Source organism: Papio anubis, chromosome 1, assembly GCF_008728515.1.
Source record: "Papio anubis isolate 15944 chromosome 1, Panubis1.0, whole genome shotgun sequence".
Lineage (NCBI taxonomy): Eukaryota > Metazoa > Chordata > Mammalia > Primates > Cercopithecidae > Papio > Papio anubis.
In genome coordinates, this window is record NC_044976.1 from 43,971,396 (window position 1) to 43,996,891 (window position 25,496).

The window sequence follows — 25,496 nt, forward strand, 5'->3', positions numbered from 1 at the left end:
ACTTTGGGAGGCCGAGGCAGGCAGATCACCTGAGCTCAGGAGTTTGAGACCAGCCTGGCCAACATGATGAAACCCTATCTCTACCAAAAATACACAAAAGATTAGCTGGTGTGGTGGTGCATGCCTGTAGTCCCAGCTGCTCAGGAGGCTGAGGCATGAGAATCACTTGAACCCAGGAGGCGGAGCCTGCAGTGAGCCAAGACTGCACTCTAGCCTGGGTGATGGAGTGAGACTCTGTTTCAAAAAGAAATTTTCTGGGCCATGCACAGTTGCTCACTCCTGTAATCCCAGAACTTTGGGAGGCCAAGGCAGGAGGACTGCTTGAGGCCAAGACTTTGAGACCAGCCTGGGCAACATTTGAGTCTCGCTTTGTCGCCCAGGATGGAGTGCAAGACCCCATCTCTTTTTTTTTTTATTATTATTATATTTTGAGACGGAATCTTTCTCTGTCACGTAGGCTGAAGTACAGTGGCATGATCTCAGCTCACTGCAATCTCCGCCTCCTGGGTTTGAGCAATTCTCCTGCCTCAGTCTCCTGAGTAGCTGGGATTACAGGCACATACCATCACGCCTGGCTAATTTTTGTATTTTCAGTAGAAACGGGTTTTCACCATGTTGGTCAGGCTGGTCTCGAACTCCTGACCTTGTGATCCTCCTGCCTTGGCCTCCAAAAGTGCTGGGATTACAGGCCTGAGCCACCACATCCGGCCTCCATCTCTATTTTTTTTTTTTTAATGCAGTTTCTGATCTTCTGTGTATACTAAATGTATCTATAACTTTATATGCTGGAATATGAAATAACACAAAACTAACTAATATTGGACCCAATGCAAATAATGTGAGATGGTAAAGCACTAGGTGGATTTACTAATTTCCAGGATAACATCTCCTTTGATCAATTTTTCTAGTTAAATATGAGAAGGCCTGAACAGGACCAGTTGGGGCAGAAAGGCAACTCACAGGCTGGGTGCACAGCCTGGCAACAGAGCAAGACTCCATCTCTAAAAAAAAAAAAAAAAAAAAAACAGGCAACTCACCTCTTCTTCTGATGTTAGAGGGCTATTTCAGAGACTGTGGGAAAAAAAGCAATCAAGAGGAAAGAGGAAGTTAGATTCCTCATGTTAGCCCAGCCTTTTGTTTTGTTTTTTGAGTCTCGCTTTGTCGCCCAGGCTGTAGTGCAGTGGCGCGATCTTGGCTCACTGCAACCTCCACCTCCTGGGTTCAAGTGATTCTCCTGCCTCATCCTCCCAAGTAGCTGGGACTAGAGGCATGTGCCACCACACCTGACTAATTTTTGTATTTTGAGTAGAGACGGGGTTTCATCATGTTAGCCAGACTAGTCGAACTCTTGACCTCAGGTGATCCACCCACCTCAGCCTCTGAAAGTGCTGGGATTACAGGCGTGAGCCACCACCACACCCAGCCAAGAGAATTTTTTTTTTTTTTTTTTTTTTGAGACGGAGTCTTGCTCTGTCGCCCAGGCTGGAATGAAGTGGTTGGATCTCAGCTCACTGCAAGCTCCGCCTCCTGGGTTTATGCCATTCTCCTGCCTCAGCCTCCAGAGTAGCTGGGACTACAGGAGCCCGCCGCCTCGCCCAGCTAGTTTTTCGTTATTGTTTTAGTAGAGACAGGGTTTCACCACGTTAGCCAGGATGGTCTCGATCTCCTGACCTTGTGATCCACCCGTCTGGGCCTCCCAAAGTGCTGGGATTACAGGCTTGAGCCACCGCGCCCGGCCGAGAATATTTTTATAGCCATGAAAAATGACAGTTGCTATCAGTAAGATATATGTACAAGAATATTAAAGTATACATTGTTGGTAACTGTGATGGTTAATATTGAGTGTCAACTTGATTGAACTGAAGGATGCAAAGTATTGTTCCTAGTGTGTCTGTGAGGGTGCTGCCAAGGGGGATTAACATTTGAGTCAGTGGAGTGGAAGAAGTAGACCCACTCTCAACCTGGGTGGGCACCATCTAATCAGCTGCCAGTGTGGCTAGAATAAAGCAGGCAGAAGAAGATGGAAGAGCAGACTTGCTGAGTCGTCCGGCCTTCATCTTTCTCCCATGCTGGATGCTTCCTGCCCAAGAATATCAGACTCCAACTTCTTCAGCTTTTGGGCTCTTGGATTTACACCAGTGATTTGTCAGGGGTTCTCAGGCCTTTAGCCACAGACTGAAGGCTGCACTGTCAGCTTCCCTACTTTTGAGGTTTTGGAACTTGGACTGATTTGTCACTGGCTTCCTTGCTTCTCAACTTGCAGACAGCCTATCGTGGGACTTTACCTTGTGATCATGTGAGCCAATTCTCCTTAATAAACTCCCTTTCGTATATACATATATTCTATTAGTTCTGTCCCTCTAGAGAACCCTGACTAATACAGTAACAGAAAAATTGAGACAATCCAAATATCCAAAAATAGAGATAGATTAAATAAATTACAGTACAGGCCAGGCACAATGGCTCACACTTGTAATCCCAGCACTTTGGGAGGCCCGAGACAGGTGGATATTTGAGCTCAGGAGTTTGAGACCAGCCTGGACAACATGAGGAGACCTTGTGACTACAAAAAATACAAAAATTAGCCAAGTGTGGTGGCCCATGCCTGTAGTCCCAGCTACTTGGGAGGCTGAGGGAGGAGGATCGCTCAAGCCCAGGAGCGGAAGTTGCAATGAGTCAAGATGACACCACTGCACTCTAGCCAGGGCACTAAAGCAAGACCAATCAATCAATCTATGTGCATCCATACAACTTAATATTATGTAGTCATTAAAAGAATGAGGTAGCTGGCCAGGCGCGGTGGCTCACACCTGTAATCCCAGCACTTCGGGAGGCCAAGGTGGGCAAATCACAAGGTCAGGAGATCGAGGCCATCCTGGTTAACATGGTGAAACCCCATCTCTACTAAAAACACAAAAAATTAGCCAGGCATGGTGGCATGCGCCTGTAGTCCCAGCTACTTGGGAGGCCAAGGCAGGAGAATTGGTTGAACCCGGGAGGTGGAGGTTGCAGTGAGCCGAGATCGCGCGACTGCACTCCAGCCTGGGTGACAGAGCAAGACTCCGTCTCAAAAAAAGAATGAAGTAGTCAGGCACAGTCGCTCATGCCTGTAATCCTACCACTTTGAGAGATCAAGGGGGAGGATCCCTTGAGCCCAGGGGTTCTAGACCAGCCTGAGCAAAATAGTGAGGCCCCATCTCTATAAAAACTGTTTTAAAAAAGAATGGGATAAATTTTATGCATACTCTAACATGGAAAGATATCCAAGTTCCATGGTTAAGTGACAATAGCAAGCTGCAGAACAGAATGTACAGTGATCTTGTTTTTATATTTTAATATATTAGTAAGCATTACTGAAAGCCTGGACAACAATTTAGAGGAATGTCATCTTGGTGAAGGAGGTGCTTATAAGAATTTTGTTGTTTTTTTTTTAAATGCAGTCTTGCTTCGTTGCCCAGGCTGGAGTGCGGTGGCATGATTTCGGCTCACTGCAACCTCCACCTCCCAAGTTCAAGCGATTCTTCTGTCTCAGCGTCCTGAGTAGATTACAGGTGAGTGGGATTACAGGCGTATACCACCACACCTGGCTAATTTTTGTATTTTTGGTAGAGATGGGGTTTCGCCATGTTGGCCAGGCGAGTCACGAACTCCTGACCTCAAGTGATCCACCCACCTCAGTCTCCCAAAGTGCTGGGATTACAGGCGGGAGCCACTGCGTGCGGCTGCTTTTTTATAGAATACATTTCTGTAAGGTTGACTGAAATTAATGGTCATGCAGCTGGGCACAGTGGCTCATGCCTGTAATCCCAGCCCTTTGGAGGCTGAAGCAGGAGGACAGCTTGAGCCCAGGAGTTCGAGACCAATCTAGTCAACATAGTAAGACCCCGCCTCTTCAAAAAAAAGTTAAAAATTGGCCAGGCACGGTGGTTCCCGTCTGTAATCCCAGCACTTTGGGAGAACAAGGCGGGGCAGATCATGTGGTCAGGAGTTCAAGACCAGCCTGGCCAACATAGTGAAACCCTGTCTCTACTAAAAATACAAAAATTAGCTGGGCACAGTGGTACGCACCTGTAGTCCCAACTCCTTGGGAGGCTGACGCATGAGAATCGCTTGAACCCAGGAGGCAGAGGTTGCGGTGAGCCAAGATTACACTACTGTACTCCAGCCTGGGCAACAGAACAAGATTCTGCCTCAAAAAAAATTTTTTTTTTAATTAGCTGGGCATAATGGCATGACCTGTAGCCCCAGCTACTCAGGGGGCTGAGGTGGGGGATTGCTTAAGCTCAAAATGTTGGGACTGCAGTGAGCCCTGATCATGCTACCACACTCCAGCCTGGGCAACAAAGCAAGAACCTGTCTCCAAAAAAAAAAAAAAAGTCATGAATTACTTTTTTAAAAAAAGATAAAAAGGTTAGAATAACTAAAAATCATTCTTTCCCCTTTCCCATCATAGTAGCTCAGACTAGCAGCTACATAAGATAAAATGTATGATATAATGTTAAATAGGAAGATGGATGGGCAGAGAATGTAAAAATTGAATAATCAATGATTGTAAGTGTAACCTTATGCACCGAAGAAAATCAAAGATCATGAGTGTGGAAAATTATACACTGAATAAAATTATACCAAATATTTGATAAAATTAAAAAATTACACCAAAATGATAATATTATTTGGGGGTGGAGGGATTACAACTTATTCTGTACCGTTATTCTAAACTTTCTATGTTATACAGCATTTACAATTATAAAAATATCAATTTATTGACGTAATAAATGTAGCATAGTGCACATAATTTCACAATGTATAATGAAACTGGGTCTTTTTTTTTTTTTTTTGAGACAGGATCTTGCTCTGTTGCCCAGGCTGTAGTGCAGTGGCACTATCTCAGCTCACTACAACTTCCGTCTCCCGGGTTCAAGCCATTCTCCTGCCTCTGCCTCTCAAGTAGCTGGGATTACAGGTGTGTACCACCATACCCAGCTAATTTTTGTATCTTTAAGTAGAGATGAGGTTTCGCCATATTGGCCAGGCTGGTCTTGAACTCCTGAGACCTCAAATGATCCGCCTGCCTTGGCCTCCCAAAGTACTGGGATTACAGGTGTGAGCTACCATGCCCAGCCCAGACGTCTTAAAACATTCAATTATGAGTGCACAGAAATACAAATACAAAAGACGGCAGGGTGCAGTGGCTCACACCTGTAATCCCAGCACTTTGGGAGGCTAAGGTGGGTGTATCACCTGAGGTCAGGAGTTCGAGACTAGTCTGGCCAACGTGGTGAAACCGTGTCTCTACCAAAAAAATAAATAAATAAATACAAAAATTAGCCAGGAGTGGTGGCACATGCCTATAATTCCAGCTACCAAGGAGCCTAAGTGAGGCAGGAGAATTGCTTAAACACAGGAGGCAGAAGTTGTGGTGAGCTGAGATCGTGTCACTGCACTCCAGCCTGGGCGACAGAGTGAGACTCTGTCTCAAAAAAGAAAAAAATAATAAATTAAAAAATCAAATACAAAAGATATAGTCATTAAACTGAATTCATATTAACTGATATATAATAGATGGAATTTCTTTCACTTTCTGATAGAGGTTTGCTTGCTTTAATGTTTTTTCCTGATAAAAGTTCAGGAAAGTAAATTTCAGTTTCAGTTAAGAATGTACTTTGTAATGTAGTTAAGGAGTTTTAAAAGGGCTTTCAATGTGATTTTCCTAAACTAGTTGTGAGGTCTCAACAAGGCCAGAACTTTACCATGCTAGGAGAGTTATCCAGTCTTAAGAATCCAAAGCAAGGCCAGGCGCAGTGACTCACACTTGTAATCCCAGCACTTTGGGAGGCCAAGGTGGGCAGATCACGAGGTCAGGGTTTGAGACCAGCCTGGCCAACATGGTGAAACCCTGTCTCTACTAAAAATACAAAAATTTGCCAGGTGTGGTGGCATATGCCTGTAATCCCAGATGCTGAGGATAGGAGAACAGCTTGAACTAGGCAGGAGAATAGCTTAAACCCAGGAGGCGGAGGTTGCAGTGAGAAGAGAGTACGCCACTGCCCTCCTCCAGCCTGGACGACAGAGCGAGGCTGTCTCAAAAAAAAAAAAAAAAAAAAGAATCCAAAGCAGCCTGGGCAACATAGTGAGACCTCATCTTTACAAAAAATAAAATCAGCCAGGTGTAGTGGCATGCACCTGTCATCCCAGCTATGTGGGAGGCTGAGATGGGAGGACTGCTTGATCCTGGGAGATTGAAACTGCGGTAGTGAACTGTGATCATGCCATTGTACTCCAGCTTAGGTGACAGAGCAAAACCCTGTCTCAAAAAAAAAAAATCCAAAGGAAACAAGCACAAATTTTTATTATAAAAGGTATTTCCACCTAATGCCAATTTTCATAAGTCTTTCATATATATATTTTTTAACTTGATGCCTTTTTCCTGCATAATATATATCTTTTTCAGTCATTTTTCAGTCCAAAATTCTACTCCTTTTAAGATATAATTTTCTTTTTTTTTTTTTTTTTTTGAGACGGAGTCTCGCTCTGCCGCCCAGGCTGGAGTGCAGTGGCCGGATCTCAGCTCACTGCAAGCTCCGCCTCCCGGGTTTACGCCATTCTCCTGCCTCAGCCTCCCGAGTAGCTGGAACTACAGGCGCCCGCCACCTCGCCCGGCTAGTTTTCTGTATTTTTTAGTAGAGACGGGGTTTCACCGTGTCGGCCAGGATGGTCTCGATCTCCTGACCTCGTGATCCGCCCGTCTCGGCCTCCCAAAGTGCTGGGATTACAGGCTTGAGCCACCGCGCCCGGCTAAGATATAATTTTCTTTAATAATATTTCTACTATTTCACAGGTATGAAAAATTCGGCTGGACACAGGGGCACATGCCTGTACTCCTAACACTTTGGGAGGCCGAGGCAGGTGGATCACCTGAGGTCAGGAATTCAAGACCAGCCTGGCCAACATGGTGAAACCCTCTCTCTACTAAAATATAAAAATTAACCGGGCATGATGGCGGGTGCCTGTAATTCCAGCTACTCGGGAGGCTGAGACGAGAAAATCGCTTGAACCTGGGAGACGGTGGTTGCAGTGAGCTGAGATCACACCACTGTACTCCAGCCTGGGCAGCTGAGCAAGACTCCGTCTCAAAAAAAAAAAAAAAAGAAAGATTTCAACCGCATTTCAGACTAGCCAGAAAGAAGCATATTGCAACCTATAACTGTTCACACAATACAGGTGACAGTTAAAAATCTTCAGTGGTATCTGTTGCTTATAAAATTCTTTAGCCTGGCATTCATAGATTCTGCTCCACTATAATTAGCCTAATTATTATTCCCCACACTTAACGTAGCTTTCTGATGTAGTGTTGACTTCCTGCCTCAGCTTATATGATGTTCATGTCATTGTAGCTCTTGTACTAATCTGACTATACTACTTACTTGGCACTCAATTAATGTCTTTTTGGTCTTCCTAGCTCCACTCTCACACCTTTTCCAATCTGTTTCGCCAGGCTAAGTAAACTTCTGAGAATCATTCATGTGTCATAGAAAAGTTCTGCCTCATTTGACCCCTACCCACATCACCACATCTATCTCCATTCCTCTATCCACAGCCACGATCTACTCCAAACATAGAGAACTGCTATATTTGTAGAGCCCTGCTCACACTTCAATATCTATGCATGTAATATTCTTTCTCCCTGGTGTGTTCTTCCCAGATCCTTCCACATGACTCTCTCAGTAATCATCTCATGTAGGAGGTGTTCTCTGACCCCTCAATCTCGTTTTCTGTGCTTTGATATCACCTGGCACAAGTCTTAGTTATTACAGTCATCATATAGTATTTTAATTGTTGCTTATCATCTCTTTCACTGGACTATGAGCTTCATAAGGGTTTGGACTCAAACTTACCTTCAAACTATGGCAATACAAAGTGTAATACTAACAATACTGAGTCAAAATGTACAGTGGAGAAAAAATAAAATAAATAGGACATCGAGATTCCACATTTTCAATGTAAAAAACATACTCATTCTTTCATCCACTCAGCCGACATATATTTATTTAGCATTCTTACGGGCCAGGCACTATGCCAAATCCTGGAGAGGTGGTGATGACAATATAGACATACACAGACAAATAATTCTGAGAGGATACAGTCCAAAACGTTAACAATAGTTGTTAACTTTTTTTTTTTTTTTTTTTGAGACAGAGTCTCGCTCCATGGCCTGCTCAGGCTGGAGAGCAGTGGCATGATCTCAGCTCACTGCAACCTCTGCCTCCTGGGTTCAAGCGATTCTCCAGCCTCAGCCTCCTGAGTAGCTAGGATTACAGGTGCACACCACCATGCCCAGCTAATTGTTGTATTTTTAGTAGAGACAGGGTTTCACCATGTTGGCCAGGCTGGTCTCAAACTCCTGACCTCACATAATCCGCCTGTCTCAGCCTCCCAAAGTGCTGAGATTACAGAGGTGAGCAACCATACTCAGCCTGTTTTTAACTTTATGAATCGTGGGCAAATTATGAATAATGTATATATTCTTTAAAATCTTCTCTATTTTCCAATTTTTCCTTAATGAATATGCATTACTTTTATAATCACCAAAAAATTTTTAACATCCTTCCAAAATACAAATTCCTACCAAATAGTAGCAATACAAAACCCAAAGTAAATACTATGCAATGTGAAAGTGAAACAAATGTTGAGAACATTCAGTCAGATTCTAGTTATACCTAATACAAAGAATAAGGAGAATAAAGAATAAAAAAAAAACTTTATGATTTCCATAGTGAAATCATTGTGGAAGTCATTGTGAAGAAGATTCCGTGCAATTGTCCAAGGAAAACACTGACCACAGATCAATACCATCCTAGTTTTCCATACTGCAGAAAGAAAAAAAAATTTTTTTTTTTTTTTTGGAGACGGAGTTTTTGCTCTTGCTGCCCAGGTTGGAATGCAATGGCTCAATCTAAACTCACTGCAACCTCTGCCTCCTGTGTTCAAGCAATTCTCCTGCCTTACCCTCCCAAGCAGCTGGGATTACAGGTATGCACCACCATGCCGGTCCAAAAAAAATCATATTATTCTATTTTATTTAATTCAGAGGAAGAGAGAGTAGCCTCCATACTTGTTCCAAAGACAAATGAATAACAACACCATATTTAAACTGTATAATGATTTACAGTTTACAGTTCACAGAGCACTTTGACCTTCACAATAATTGTTTTCTTGTTCCTATTGGATAGATTAAAAAATAAAGGACTGAAATGCAGAAGGCCCTTCTTTTTTTAATTTTTATTTATTTATTTATTTTTTGAGATGAAGTCTCACTCTGTTGCCCAGGCCAGAGTGCAGTGGCGAGACTGGCTCACTGCAACCTCTGCCTCCCAGGTTCAAGCAATTCTCCTGTCTCAGCCTCCCAAGTAGCTGGAACTACACGCACATGCCACCACACCCCGCTAATTTTTGTATTTTTAGTAGAGATGTGATTTCACCATGTTGTTCAGGCTGGTCTCGAACTCCTGACCTCATGTGATCCACCCACCTCGGCCTCCCAAAGTGCTGGGACTATAGGCGTGAGTCACCACACCCAGCCAGGCTCTTCTATATTTTTTACTCAGTATCCAAAAGCTACCAAAAAAAAAAAAAAAAAACTGAGGGCCGGACGTGGTGGCTCACGCCTGTAATCCCAGCACTTTGGGAGGCCGAGGTGGGCAGATTACAAGGTCAGGAGTTTGAGACCAGCCTGGCCAATATGGTGAAACCCCATCTCTACTAAAAATATGAAAAAAGTAGCCGGGCATGATGGCAAGCACCTGTAATCCAGCTACTCAGGAAGCTGAGGCAGGAGAATTGCTTGAACCCGGGAGGCAGAGGTTGCAGTGAGCCGAGACCACACCACTGCACTCCAGCCTGGGTGACAGAGCGAGACTCCATCTCAAAAAAAAAAAAAAAAATTAAGAAAACGTTAGGTATGCCATGAATGCAGAAAATATATGTAGATACTAATCTATTTTATAATTTACTATAAGATATACACAAATCTATTATAAAAAGTTAAAATTTGGCCGGGCGCGGTGCCTCAAGCCTGTAATCCCAGCACTTTGGGAGGCCGAGACGGGCGGATCACGAGGTCAGGAGATCGAGACCATCCTGGCTAACAAGGTGAAACCCCATCTCAACTAAAAAATACAAAAAATAACTAGCCGGGCGAGGTGGCGGGCGCCTGTAGTCCCAGCTACTCGGGAGGCTGAGGCAGGAGAATGGCGTAAACCCAGGAGGCGGAGCTTGCAGTGAGCTGAGATCCGGCCACTGCATCCCAGCCTGGGCGACAGAGCGAGACTCCCTCTCAAAAAAAAAAAAAAGTTAAAATTTATAAAAACTTACGCACACAAATACAAACCATACATGGTACTATTCATAGTCAACAATAAACACACAGAAAGATACAGTATTAAATCATAACTACATAAAATTAACTGTAGTACATACTGTACTTCTGTAATAATTCTGGAGCCACCTTCTGTTGCTGTTTCACTGAGCAAGTGTTGTGAGTATCCCTTAAAATGCTGTGTGATGCTAATCACCTCCACATGAGCAGTTCCTTCCTCCAGTAAAAAGTGTCACAGTAAAAAGTGATCTCTCAAGGTTCGTGTGTATTTTTCATCATGCTTAGTGTAATACTGTAAACCCTGAATAACACCATGAGATCCATACCACGTGTCGCTAATGCTGGAAGTGCTCTCAAGACACAGAAAAGTCATGACATTACAAGAAAAAGTTGGCCAGGCATGGTGGCTCACACTTGTAATCTCAGCACTTTGGGAGGGTGAGGTAGGAAGATCGCTTGAGCCCAGGAGTTTGAGACCAGCCATGGTAACATAGTGAGACCATGCCTCTACAAAAAAATAAAAAATTATCCTGGAGTGGTGACACATACCTGTAGTCCCAGCTACTGAGATGGGAGGATGGCTTGAGCCTGGGAGGAAGAGGTCATAGTAGGCTATGATCAGACCACTGCACTCCAGCCTGGGCAACGGCCCCTGCCTCAAAAAAATAAATTAAAAAAATTTTGAATTGCGTGATGTATACCACAGATTGAGATCTGCAGCAGTAGTGGTCAGCCACTTAAAAAAAAAAAAAAAAAGGAAATTCATGAAGCCAGACTATGCAATGCCAACAGCAGCAGCGGTTAAGTTTTGGGGGAGGTCAAAAATTATACCTGGGGCCAGGCAGGTTGCTCCGGCCTGTAATCCAGGCATGCTGGGAGGCCGAGGCGGGTGGATCACCTGAAGTCAGGAGTTTGAAACCAGCCTGGCCAACATGGTGAAACCCTGTCTCTACTAAAAATACAAAAATTGGCCAGGCGCGGTGGCTCAAGCCTGTTAATCCGAGCACTTTGGGAGGCCAGGAGATCGAGACCATCCTGGCTAACACGGTGAAACCCCCTCTCTACTAAAAAAAAATACAAAAAAAAAAAAAAAAAAAAGACTAGCCGGGCGCGGTGGCAGGCGCCTGTAGTCCCAGCTACTCGGGAGGCTGAGGCAGGAGAATGGCGTAAACCCGGGAGGCAGAGCTTGCAGTGAGCTGAGATCCAGCCACTGCACTCCAACCTGGGCGACAGAGCGAGACTCCGTCTCAAAAAAAAAAAAAAAATACAAAAATTAACTGGGTGTGGTGGCGGGCCCCTGTAATCCCAGCTACTTGGGAGTCTGAGGCAGGAGAATTGCTTGAACCCAGGAGGTAGAGGTTGCAGTGAGCTGAGATCAGATCATTGCTCTCCAGTTTGGGCAAGAACAAAACTCCATTTCAAAAAAAAAAAAAAAGGAAATTAAAGAAGCCAGGCTATGCAATACCAACAACAACAGCAGTAGTTAAGTTTTGCCGGGAGGGGGCGGCGGAGGGGGGTCAAAAATTATACTTGGGGCCAAGGCACAGTGGCTCATGCCAGTAATTCCAGCACTTTGGGAGGCATTGAAATGGGACGATTGTTGATGCCCAGGAGTTTGAGACCAGCCTAGGCAACATAGGGAGGCCCTGTCTCTACAAAAAAAAAAAATTAGCCAGGCATGGTGGCATGCACCTGTGGTCCCAGCTACTCATTCAGGAGGCTAAAAGGGGAGGATCACTTGAGTCTATGAAGTTGAGTCTGCAGAGAGCCATGATCCTGCCACTGCACTCCAGCCTGCACAACAGCAAGAGATTCTGTCTCAAAAAAAAAAAAAAAACAAAAAAAATTATACCTGGATTTTCTACTGCACAGGGGTTGGCTTCCCAACCCCTGTTTTGTTCAAGGGCCAACGGTACTTTTTTTTTTTTTTTTTTTTTGAGATGGAGTCTCCCTCTTGTCGCCTAAGCTGGAGAGTACAGTGGCGGGCAATCTCAGCTCACTGCAACCTCCACCTCCCAGGTTCAAGTGATTGTCCTACCGCGGCCTCCGGAGTAACTAAGACTACAGGCACCTGCCACCACACCTAGCTAATTTTTGTATTTAGTAGAGACGGGGTTTCACGGTGTTGGCCACGCTGGTCTCAAACTCCTGACCTCAGGTGACCCACCAGCCTCCACCGCCCAAAGTGCTGGAGTTACAGGCATCAGCCACAACACCCAGCTGTATATTCTTATTTGTAAGCATTTGCCTAAAGAAAGTCTAAAAGAGGCTGGGCATGATGGCTCATGCCTATAATCCTAGCACTTCGGGAGGCTGAGGTGGGCAGATCACTTGAGGTCAGGGGTTCAAGTCTAGCCTGGCCAACACAGTGAAACCACGTGTCTACTAAAAATAAAAAAAATTAGCCGGAGCCGGCGCGGTGGCTCAAGCCTGTAATTTCAGCACTTTGGGAGGCCGAGCCGGGTGGATCACCTGAGGTCAGGAGTTTGAGACCAGCCTGACCAACATGGTGAAACCCTGTCTGTACTAAAAATACAAACATTAGCAAGGCGTAGTGGCAGGTGCCTGTAATCCCAGCTATTCAGGAGGCTGAGGCTGGAGGAATAAGCAGACCAGGAGGTGGAGTTGCAAGGCGAGGTGAGCCACTGCACACCAGCCTGGGCGACAGAGTGAGACTCCGTCTCAAAAAAAAAAAAAAGGAAAAAGAAAAAGAAAAAAGAAAATCTAAAAGAATATAAAGAGACTATTCAAAGTGTTTGGGAGAGGGCATGGAACCAGGTTAATAAGGAACAGGGATGGGAGGAAGACTTTTCACTGTTTTTTGTTTTTTGAGACGAAGTCTCTCTGTGTTTTTTTTTTTTGTTTGTTTGTTGTTTTTTTGGGACGGAGTCTCGCCCTGTCACACCAGGCTGCTGGAGTGCAGTGGCGATCTGCATCCAGCTCGCCTCCCAGGTCCACGCCATTCTGCCTCAGCCTCCGGGAGTAGCTGGGACTGCGCCATACGCCGACTTAATTTTTTGTATTTTTGGTAGAAGCAGGGTTTCACCATGTTAACCAGAGATGGTCTCGATCTGTTAAATCCACCATCGGCACCTCCATGCCTGGTCAGGCTTGAGCCTTATCTGTCTCTCTCTGTTGCCCAGGCTGGAGTGCGGTGGCGCGATCTCGGCTCACTCTAAGCTCCGCCTCCCAGGTTCACGCCTCTGCTTCCTGAGTAGCTGGGACTACAGGCATGCGCCACCACGACCCAGTAATTTTTTGTATTTTTGGTACAGAAGGGTTTGACCGTGTTAGCCAGAATGGTCTAGATCTCTGGACCTCGTGATCCGCCCGACTCGGCCTCCCAAAGTGCTGGGATTACAGGCATGAGCCACCGTGCCCGACCGACTTTTCACTGTTATATAAATTTGTTTATTTTATTTATTTTTTTTATATTTTTTTTGAGACAGAGTCTCACTCTGTCGCCTAGACTGCAGTACAGTGGCGTGATATTGGCTCACTGCAACCTCCACCTCCCGGGTACAAGCGATTCTCCTGTCTCAGCCTCCCAAGTAGCTGAGATAGCAGGCGCATGCCACCTCACCCAGCTAATGTTTTATATTTTTAGTAGAGAGGGTGTTTCACTATTTTGGCCAGGCTGGTCTCAAACTCCTGACCTCAAGTAATCCACCTGCCTCAGCCTCCCAAAGTGCTGGGATTACAGGCATGAGCCACAGCACCCAGCCCTAAATTTATATATTAAAAAATGTTTACATTTAATAATCAGTTGAATGTATTATCTATTCAAAGATTAAATGTGTCTTTAAAAAAGAAACTAAAGCCCACAAAAGATAAGTAATTTGCCTTTGTATTAACCATCATATAGTTAATAACAACAGAGTTGAATACGACTAAGATTTTCCTAATGTTCTTTTCCTTTTATCACACTGCCTTTTGGAAATTTTCAGGAATGGAAGACATAAAACTTATTACAAGCAGGCTTTTCTCTGAAACAGCCACTGCCTCTGATTGTTCAGGGAAAATAACACTAGTGAGACTACACTGAAGTCATCTCCATATGATGACTTGGTAAATAGCATAATAGCCATTGTTGAGTCAAAACATTCACCATCACCCACACAATACAATGTAATAATTGGGCTTCATCTACTAGAAGGAGATGAAATTCCCATAAATGCCCTTATCATAGGTTTCAAATTCCAACACTACATTCTTTTTGCAAAACAAAATGAAATGTATGACACTAAGAATATATCTGTAAATACTTTTATACAGGGAAGAAAGCATAAAAGCAAGTCAGTTTTCTCCTCAAAATAAGTTCGGAATAAGCACATGTAAATGTGCAATTTTATTTTTACAATTAACTAAAACTGTTTGAGACCAGCCTGGCCAACATGGTGAAACCCCGTCTCTACAAAAAATACAAAAATTAGCCCGAGATCTCACCACTGCACTCCAGCCTGGGCGACAGAGCAAGACTCCATTAAAAAAAAAACACACATACACACACACACAATTAACTAAAACCATTAAAAAAATGTTATTGGCCGGGCGCGGTGGCTCAAGCCTGTAATCCCAGCACTTTGGGAGGCCGAGGACGGGCGGGATCACCAGGTCGTGAGATCGAGACCATCCTGTTGACACGGTGGAACCCTGTCTCTTACTAAAAAATACAAACTAGCCGGGCGCGAGGTGGCGGCACTGGGGTCTCAGGGGCATTGGAGGTTGAGGCAGGAGAGTCGGCATGAACTGGGAGGCGGAGCTCGCAGTGAGTTGATTCACACACTCCTTCCAGCCTGGCGGCAGAGCGAGACTGCTTCAAAAAAAAATGCTACTGAGGATCCTGAGGTAGAGAGTCCCTAGCCTCCCAGCACACATATATATATATATTTTTTTTTTTTGAGACGTGAGTTTCGCTTCTGTTGCCCAGGCTGGGAGTGCAGTGGCACGACCAAGCAACTACAACCTCCACCTCCCAGGTTCGCCACTCCTTCTGCCTCAGCCTCCCAAGTAGCTAGGATTACACACATGTGCCACCACGCCCGGCTAATTTTTTTATTTTTATTTTTTAGTAGAGACGGAATTTCTCCATGTTGGTCAGGGTGACCTTTGACCCCGACTCGTGCGTGATCCACCACCAGACTCTCAAAGTGGTGGGATTACAAGCGTGAGCCACTGCACCCAGCCAGCGCATATATTTTAAACAGAATCAAAGCCCATCATATGTCAAGCTTACAAAGGAATTTTTATGTTTGAGGGTCTATCCCAAACATATATCTATAAGAGAGAATAACACATCATACATCCAGAGCATCAAGTATCTGAGGATATCACCATTAATTCATATACAAACATCTGTACCATTTGGTACTACTTTTCAACAAGTGCCAAGGAACCACCAATCCAACTCTGGGTCCCTCCTGGGTGAGCAGGCTCACCTGCAGGACTTACTATCTCCTCTGCTCAATCTCCTGCTCTCATGCTGGACAACTGTGACATTCATATAGATGACATATTCAACACAGCCCCTTAATCTCCCACTACTTCAATAACCTACACCTCCATTCCCTTTTTTTGGAGACGTGAGTCTCACCTTTCACCCAGGCCGACTGCAGTGGCACCATTCTCGCCACTGCAAGCCTGCCTCCTGGGTTCACACCATTCTCCTGCCTCAGCCTCCCGAGTAGCTGGGACTACAGGTGCCCACAAACGCACCCGGCTAATTTTTTTTTTTGGGGGGACAGAGTCTCGCTCTGTCGCCCAGGCTGGAGTGCAGTGGTGTGATCTCGGCTCACCTAAGCCTCCACCTCCTGGGTTCACACTCCATTCTCCTGCCTCAGCCTCCCTGTGCAGCTGGGACTACAGGCTACCAAGCACCAGCTAATTCTGCATTTTTAGTAGAGACGGGGTTTCTACAGTGTTAGCCAGAATGGTCTCGATCTCCTGACCTCGTGATCCCCCACCTCGCCTCCCAAAGTGCTGGGATTACAGGCGTGAGCCACCACGCCTGGCCCGGCTAATTTTTTATGTTTTTAGTAGAGACGGGGTTTCACCATGTTAGCCAGGATGGTCTCGATCTCCTGACCTAGTGATCCACCTGCACGGGCCTCCCAAAGTGCTGGGATTTATAGGTGTGAGCTTAATTTCTGGACCTCCCTCCGCCTCCCTCTTCAACAGCATTGAGACAGTTGCTTGCCTTTTGTCTTTACCTTGAAATAATGAACTCTGAGCTGTCCAATTATAGATTTCTTACAAAATCTGGTCTTCAACCACATTTCTGATTGTCTTTTTATTCTCTAAGTACACCAGCCTCCCTACAGATTTTGCTTCTTATCACTCCCAGCTTGGTCCCTTGGAATCAAACATATCTCCTACACTATCAATAGCAGTGTAAAGTTGCTTCCCATTTTATCTTTCTGTCCTGCAAGTTTCAATTTTGAATCAATCCAACCATCTTTTTTGTCCTACTATTCTTAAGTTGTTGAATAAAGTGTAAAATCCATGCTACTGGGCCCATTACAAATATATTATTTCTTTTTTTTTTTTTTTTTTGAGACGGAGTCTTGCTCTGTTGCCCAGGCTAGAGTGCAGTGCAATGGATCTCAGCTCACTGCAAGCCCGCCTCTCCCGGCCTCACGCCATTCTCCTGCCTCCCAGCCTCCCCGAAAGTAGCTGGGACTACAGGCTCACCACTGTGCCCGCTAATTTCTATTTTAGTAGAGACGGGTCACTCATGGTCTCGACCGACCTTGTGATCCGCCCGCCGGGCCTCCCAAAGTGCTGCTGATTACAGGCGTGAGCCACCGCGCCCAGCCATATTATTTCTAAGTAGTGGGACCCTCAATGTGGTCAACAATCTTTTAGCTCCTGAGTTTCTTTTGCTTCCCCCACCCCGCCCCGCTGAGTGCAGTGGCACAATCTTGACTCTCCGCAACCTCAGCCTCCAGGAACATAAAGATTCTGACTCAAGTCAGAAACTCACCATAGTGTCTTCAGTCTCCAAACTGACTTCTCCATAGATTAGTGATCACATCAATAAGGCCATCTGTCAAACTCCCTCACTTTCCTTCTCTTCTACCACATCATTATCCATCTTCACTTCTATCCTTTTCATGTCAAAGGACGAAATGCCTGACTGACATATTTCCTAGATAAACTTTCCCCTCACTTACAGAACTGTTTCATCTGTACTGAAAAGAAAAACACACATGTGCCATAATGGAAAGAACACAGGTTTCAGAACTTGACATACCTGCTCAAATCCTTATCCACAGTATTCTCAACTGTAAAAGAGGGACACTGACTGACATATTAACCACAAGGCTGTTGTGATCTATAAAGCATCTTTATGTTCCTGGCATATAGTATATTCTCAATAAAAATGAGTTTCACTAGAGGCAGCTCTTCTTCACAGCCAAACTCTGGAGAATAATTTTACTCATTTCTTCCTCAATCCAACATGATCTCACTACTGCCTTCTTTGCCATCCCCACCCTATCAAAACTGCATTTCAGAGGAAACAAGTGACTCCTGATTGCTAAATTCAGGGCAGGCCAGGCATGATGGCTCATGCCTGTAACCCCAGCTCTTTGGGAGGCCAGGGAAGGCTGATAGCTTTGAGCTCAGGAGTTCGAGACCAGCCTGGGCAATACAGAGAAACCTCGTCTCTACAAAAAATACAAAAAATTATCTGGGTGTGGTGGCTCCTGCCTGTGATGCCAGCTACTTAGAAGGCTGAGGATCCGAGATTGCACCACTGCACTCCAGCCTGCGACAGAGTGAGACCCTGCCACCAAAGAAAAAAAAAAAGCTTCTTAATTCTCATTCAGCTGGACCTCGGGAACACATGACATTGATAGTCATCCCCCTCCCTTCTTGAAATCCTTTCTTTGGCTCCTATTATAATGCTGTTATGTTCTAGTTCTTGTCCCATTCCTTTAATCTCTCTTTTTCAGTGTCTATTACCTTTCAAACAATGATGCTCCTTCTGGTCCACAGCTCTTCTCATCTTTCAGTATTACCATTCCAAATACTAAGGCATACAAATATCCCCCATATATTCTCTTGACCCTCAAAATTTATGTATCCAGCTCCAAGCTTTCTCCCAATTTTCAGACCCAAATTTCCAGCTACCCACAGTGAAATAAAAACACCTCAAACTCGGCTGGGAGCAGTGGCTCACGTCTGTAATCCCAGCACTGTGGGAGGCCGAGGTGGGCGGATCACCTGAGGTCAGACTTTCGAGACCAGCCTAGCCAAAGTGGGGAAATCCCGTCTCTGCTAAAAATACAAAAATTAGTCGGATGTGGTGGCGCATGCCTGTAATCCCAGCTACTCGGTAGTCTGAGGCAGGAGAATCGCGTGAACCTGGGAGGAGGAGGTTGTAGTGAGCTGAGATCGCGCCACTGCATCCAGCCCGCGACAGAAACCAGAGATCCCCGCCAAGAAAAACCTGGTGCCAACCTGGTTTCAAAACCAAATTCACACCGTAAAATCGCTCTTTATGCCCCATTTCAGACGAGATCAGGCGTGTTGAGGGTGGTATGACCGACCATGTCTCCCCATTCAATCAACACCAAATCGATCCAATGTAATCCAAATCCCATCAAAGCCATGTCAGAAACTTCCTACTATTCCTCTCAACTCTATTTTGAAACCTCTTGGAATTTCGTGCCATTCCCTCCCGCCTACATGAGCACACTCGTTTTCTGCCTACCTGGCCTTTCCGCCTGCACACGGTCTTCACTTTCAATCCTTCCTCTATATTTTCACCAGAGATAATGCAATCATACCAAGCTCCTGCTTACCAAACCTTCAACGGCTCTCCATGCCTGCAGCATAAAGTCCAAATTCCTCAGCAAGTTCTTCTCAGAGGTATATAATTTAAAGATTTTTAAATTACACAAACCTGGGTTGCACTTGTAGCGAAATCTGAACACTGGCTTAGTCCAGTCTTTATAGTGAAGAGTAAAAAGCAGAGAGGGGAAAGGAAGGGAGATGATGACAAGGGAGGAAAGAAGAGGGGGAAGGCAGTAGGGTCTGAGGGGAGGGAAGTGTTTTCCCGGGTAGAGGTGATCGTTTTCAAGGGAAGAGTGTATCGGAGGGAAGTCAAGTGAAGGAACCCAGAACTCTGAGGCCGGAGCGGGTATGCGAGCAGGGAGGCGCTCAGTGGGGAGCTGGAAGTCTCTGAAACAAGAGTTTTCCGAGAAAACGAAAGATCCCTAATGCGAGCGAGGTAACTTCTAATGGGTTCCCAGGTTCTAAGGGGGAGCAGACGTGGCGGGGAGCCTGAGGGAAGTGAGAAGGAAAGGGGAAAGCGGCCGAGAAGGGAACGTCCGCCGCCGCTGAGAGGGGGACCTCTGGGAAGCCGAGGGGTCCCGTCGGGTGCGGAGGGGCGCAGGCGCCTCTGCTCCGGGGCAGAGGGAGGTGATGGGCCAGGCAGGCGGACCGGGCAGGATGCTCGGGTTTGTGTCCCCCGTCCTCTCTTCACGTTACCTGAGGCAGGACTGAGCAGCCAGAGGGGTGCGTGCGCGGGCGAGAGGAGGAGACGCCGGCAAAGAGGGAGCATAGTAACCCTCACAGCTCGTTGGTGGCAGCGGCTCCTTAGCCTGCGGAGGCGGTGGGAGCCCCTAGCGGAGAAGCCGGCGACTCAGCTGGGCTAGTGGCGGCGGAGAACGAGGAGACCACTGCCATGGCCCCACAGTCGGGGCCTCTCCCCCCGCCTGTTTGGCGGGGCCAGGAGGACAATCCGACCAGCGAAACCAAGAGGGCAGCTGGTAACTCTGCTGAGCTCCCGGGCCGCGAGAGACTGAAACGCCTACCCGGCCCAGCAGGGGGGCTGGTCTCGCTTGACCACGCCCCTCCCTCAAGCCCTCCCTCAGAGTAGCCAATCAACCGTCAACTCCCGATAAACGAGCTAGTGGGATTACCCAATTAGCGCTAGGAATGCCACGTGGTATGAGGGTGGGCACAATGGGCGTCCAGAAAAGCCAATCAACAGCCGTAGGCGCCAACTCCGGAGGACGAAGGGAACCAATAGGAAGGAAGTCGAGGTAAAAACAGAAGAAGCAGTGTGTGGGAAAGGCGGAACGGAGGAGGAGGGAATACACCTGGGGGAAACCCAAGTCCAGGAGCCTCTTAGAGGGCGGGGAAGTAAACACAAGATGGACCAATAAAAATGTTAAACACAGAAATGATTGGTAATTGATAAAGCCAATTGAAAATGGACTAGACTGGCGCGGCTTTCGGGTTGGTCAAGGTATAGCTGAGTAAGGAAAAGCAGTAAGAATGCGGCGTCCCGCAGGATCTCAGTATAGTGAGGAGGAAAAAATATATAAATAATAGCGACTTGAAATAGTAAGAGCAATCAGTAGAGCTAAACAAAATGCTAGGGAAGAAATTAATCAGGACTATGAGATTCGGTTAAGTGAAGGCTTGGAGGTAACACTTCAGCTAGCTTGAAAACAGATTTTGAAAGAAAGCTGGTGGGGAATAAGTCGGGATTTTTTGTTTGTTCTGTTGGGTTTTTTTTTTTAGAAGGGTTCACTTGTCAGCCCCAGGATGGAGTGCAGTGGCTGACCATGGCTCACTTACAGCCTCAAACTCCTGGACTGAGGTGACCTCAACTTCAGCCTCCCCGGGTAGCTGGGACTACAGGGGCACGCCAGCATGCCCGACTAATTTTTTGTATATTTTGTAGAGGTGGGGTTTGCCATGTTGCCCAGGTCTGTGACTCCTGGACTCAAGTGATCTGCCCACGTCGGCCTCCCAAAGTGCAGGGATTACAGGCGTGAGCCACTGCTCCCAACTAGGAATTCTGCCCGCTATTCAACGCACATATTTATTCTCTCTTTGCATGTGCCTGGACATCAGGAGCTCATAATCTCATGCCTGAAGAGACTGGAACAGGAAGACAGCAAGAGCAAGCAGTATGGGACTTACTGCATTAGCACTCCCAGGGGTTAGAGACTCCTTTTCAGACATCTTAAGACTTCCATCGCCGTGGGCTGCAGGGTCTGCCTGTAATCCCAGCACTTTGGGAGGCCGAGACGGGCGGATCACGAGGTCAGGAGATCGACCATCCTGGCTAACATGGTGAAACCCTGTCTCTATTAAGAAATACAAAAGGCCGGGCGGTGGGGCTCAAGCCTGTAATCCCAGCACTTTAGAGGCCGAGACGGCTGGATCAATGGTGGTCAGGAGATCGAGACCATCCTGGCTAACACGTGAAACCCCGCCTCTACTAAAATACAAAAAGTAGCCGGGCGTAGGTGGCAGGCGCCTGTAGTCCCAGCTACCGGGAGGCTGAGGCAGGAGAATGGCAGAAACCTGAGTGAGCCTGCAGTGAGCTGAGATCCGCCACTGTACTCCAGCCTGGGCGGAGCCGCAGACCTCGCCTCAAAAAAAAAAAAAAAAAAAAAAAAAAAAAAAAAAAAAAAAAGAAATACAAAAAAACTAGCCGGGCGAGGTGGCGTATGCCCAGTCCCAGCTACTCGGGAGGCTGGAGGCCGGAGAATGGCGTGGAACCTGGGAGGCATGGAGCTTGCAGTGAGCTGGAGATCCCCGCCACTGTACCCAGCCTGGTGACAGAGCGAGACTCCGCCCCAAAAAAAAAAAAAAAAAAAAAAAGATCTCCATCCGGCCGGGCGCTGGTGTGGCTCAAGCCTGTAATCCCAGCACTTTGAGGCCATCAGCGATCACGAGGTCAGGAGTCTCGAGACCATCCTGGCTAACACGTGAAAACCCCGCCTCTACTAAAAAATACAAAACTAGCCGGCTGCAGGTGGTGGGCGCCTGCAGTCCCAGCTACCTGAGGCGAGGCAGGAGAATGGCGTAAAAACCCGGGAGGCGGAGCTTGCAATGAGCTGAGATCCGGCCACTGCACTCCAGCCTGGGCGACACAGCGAGACTCCGTCTCAAAAAAAAAAAAAAGACTTCCATCCTCCTGGAAGAGTATAGGTGGTATGCATTCCTGGTGGCAATAAAGTTTAAGAAATATGGCCAGGGCCAGGAGCAGTGGCTCCCACCTGTAATCCCACCACTTTGGGAGGCCGAGGCAGGGGGATCAAGATGTCAGAAGATCAAGACCATCCTGGCCAACATGGTGAAACCTCGTCTCTACTAAAAATATAAAAATTAGCCGGGTGTAGTGGCACGCGCCTGTAGTCCCAGCTACTCGGGAGGATGAGGCAGGAGAATCGCTTGAGCCTGGGAAGCGGAAGTTGCAGTGAGCCGAGATCGCACCACTGCACTCCAGCCTGGGCGACAGAACAAGTCTCCCTCTCAAAAAAAAAAAAAAAGAAAGAAAGAAAGAAATATGGCCAGGCACGGTGATTCACTTCTATAATCCCAGCACTTTGGGAGGTCAAGCTGGATCACTTGAAGCCAGGAGTTCGAGACCAGCCTGGGAAACATAACATGACCTTGTCTGTACAGGAAAAAAAAAAAAAAAAAGTCCAGAATGGTGGCATGTACCTGTATTCCTAGCTACTTGGGAGGCTAAGGCCAGAAGATCACCTGAGCCCAGAGGTCAAGGATACAGTGAGCTGTGGATGGTGACACTGCACTCCAGCCTGGACAACAGAGCAGGACCCTGTCCCAAAAAATATATAAAAAGAAAGAAAGAAATGTGGTAGGAGATATTGGAGAGAGAAGAGGCTGCATGTGGGTTGGGCTTAAATTCCAATATTCAAATTTGTCCTTTTTTATGCTGTGAGTGCTATTCTTGAGCAGGACCATAAACTAAACAGGGCAGTGTTATAGGAAGATTAATTGGTAGCTCCCAGGATCTCTGAAGGTAGAAGAGAGATCACCCCAGCCCAGTTCCCCTGACCAAAGGCTTTTTGGTGCCATTCTTCTGGCAACAAATCATGTGCTGCCACCTGGTGACAGCTCAAAAAACAATTTTCCATATTGCTGTTTAATATTTCTGTTGAGATTGGGTGTGTGGGCTCAGACCTATAATCCCAAGGGCTTTGGGAGACTGAGGTAGGAGGATCTCTTGAGCCCAAGGGTTTGAGACCAGCCTGGGCAACATAGTGACACACATCTCTACAAACAAAAATCTTTTTTTAATTAGTGGGTGTCGTATCACATGCCTGTAGTACTAGCTACTAGGGAAGCTGAGGCAGGAGCATCACTTGAGCCCAGGAGTTCGAGACCAGCCTGGACAAGATGGCGAAACCCTATCTTTACAAAAAGGACAAAAAATTAGCCGGGTGTGGTGGCGCATGCCTGTCATCCCAGCTACATGGGAGGCTGAGGTGGGAGGATCGCTTGAGCTTGGGAAGTTGAGGCTGCAGTGAGCTGTGATCTCGCCACTGCACTCCGGCCTGGGTAACAGAGTGCAACTCCATCTCAAAAGAAAAAAAAAGTGGACCTATGCAGTTCATGTTCTGTGATGTCCAAGTAGTGAAAGGATCAGGATCATTAGTCACAAGGCATTTTTTAATGAAATATAATAGAAAATATCAGTGTATCACTCCTAGTAAGGATAAAAATTAAATCATAACATTTTTGTTTCAGTTAATAAATCTACACACGTATTTACTAGGTCACAATGTAAATTGTATTTCTTACTGGAAGTCACAGCCAAAAAATTCTTAAAGCCACTGTATTAGAGGCAGAGAGAGTGAAAGAAGAGACCAGGGAACAGGCTGCTACAGAAATGCAATCTGGGCTGCTAAGGATGATGTGTGGAGATGCCAAAGAGAGCCTCAAGCAGCAGAAGCTGGGGCTAGGCATGGTAGCAGCTCACACTTGTAATCCGAACACTTTGGGAGCCTGAAGTTGGTGCATCAGTTGAGCCCACGAGTTCAAGACTAGCCTGGGCAACATGGTGAAACCCTGTCTCTACAAAAAATATTTAAAACTTAGCCAGGCATGATAGCGTGTGCCTATAGTCCCATATATTATTACTTGGGAGGCTAAGGTGGGAGGATTGCTTTAGTCCAGGGGCAGAGGCTTCAGTGAGCCAGATCATGCCACTGCACTCCAGCCCGGGCAACAGAATAAGACCTTGTCTCAAAAAAAAAAAAAAATTGCCAGAAGCTGGAGATGAGAAAAGGTAGCCTCCTACTGTCCAGATCCAGGTCCCATCAGAATATCTCATCCTCCTTTGCATCCCCCTAGCACTACTGCCCCAGAGTAGTGTCCTACCTCATTCTCCTCACCAGAATGGGAGCTCCCATTACTTTTCAAGTTCAACTGAGCTTGCACTCAGAAGGTACAGCTATAGGCTGGGCACAGTGGCTCACAACTGTAATCCCAGCACTTTGGGAGGTCAAGGCGGGCAGATCACTTGAGGTCAGAAGTTCAAGACCAGACTGGCCAACATGGTGAAACCCCGTCTCTCCTAAGAATACAAAAATTAGCCAGGCGTGATGGCGCACACCTGTAATCCCAGCTACTTGGGAGGCTGAGGCAGGAGAATCGCTTAAACCTAGGAGGCGGAGGATGCAGTGAGCTGAGATGGTACCACTGTACTCCAGCCTGGGCAACAGAACAAGACTCTGTCTCAAAAAAAAAAAAAAAAAAAAAAAAAAAGATCCAGCTATAAATGTCTATGAACTTGGATTTCAGGGGTAGAGGTCATAGAAAGCACTTCAAGTAACAGGAAGATGAACAGGTACAGCTGATTCTATCCCATGTGGGTGCTGACTCATAGAAAACACATCAGGGAGGCCGGGCATGGTGGCTCAAGCCTGTAATCCCAGCACTTTGGGAGGCCGAGACGGGCGGATCACGAGGTCAGGAGATCGAGACCATCCTGGCTAACACGGTGAAACCCCGTCTCTACTAAAAATACAAAAAACTAGCCGGGCGAGGTGGCGGGCGCTTGTAGTCCCAGCTACTCGGGAGGCTGAGGCAGGAGAATGGCGGAACCCGGGAGGCGGAGGGCTTGCAGTGAGCCGAGATCACACACTGCACTCCAGGCCGGGCGACAGCCACTGCACTCCCAGGCCGGCGACAGAGCTGGTAGACTCCGCCTCAAAAGGTCAAGGCCGGGTGGCTCAAGCCTGTAATCCCAGCACTTTGGGAGGCCGAGATCGGCGGATCACGAGGTCAGGAGATCGAGACCATCCTGGCTAACACGGTGGAAACCCTGCCCTCTACTAAAAAA

General features: G+C 46.6%; 1 protein-coding gene across 3 annotated transcripts in view; it reads right to left on the reverse strand.

Moving 5' to 3' along the window:
- Positions 1-25,496, reverse strand: part of TESK2 (testis associated actin remodelling kinase 2) — a 158,567-nt gene that overhangs the window by 129,233 nt on the left and 3,838 nt on the right. Inside the window, exon 1 of one of the 3 annotated variants that reach the window (XM_003891787.5) lies at positions 19,871-20,821. The exons of the other annotated variants lie outside the window; for them this stretch is intronic. The gene's annotated coding sequence lies outside the window, so the exon portion shown is untranslated. Of the gene's footprint in view, positions 1-19,870; positions 20,822-25,496 lie in introns of those variants that run through there. 3 annotated transcript variants of the gene reach the window in all.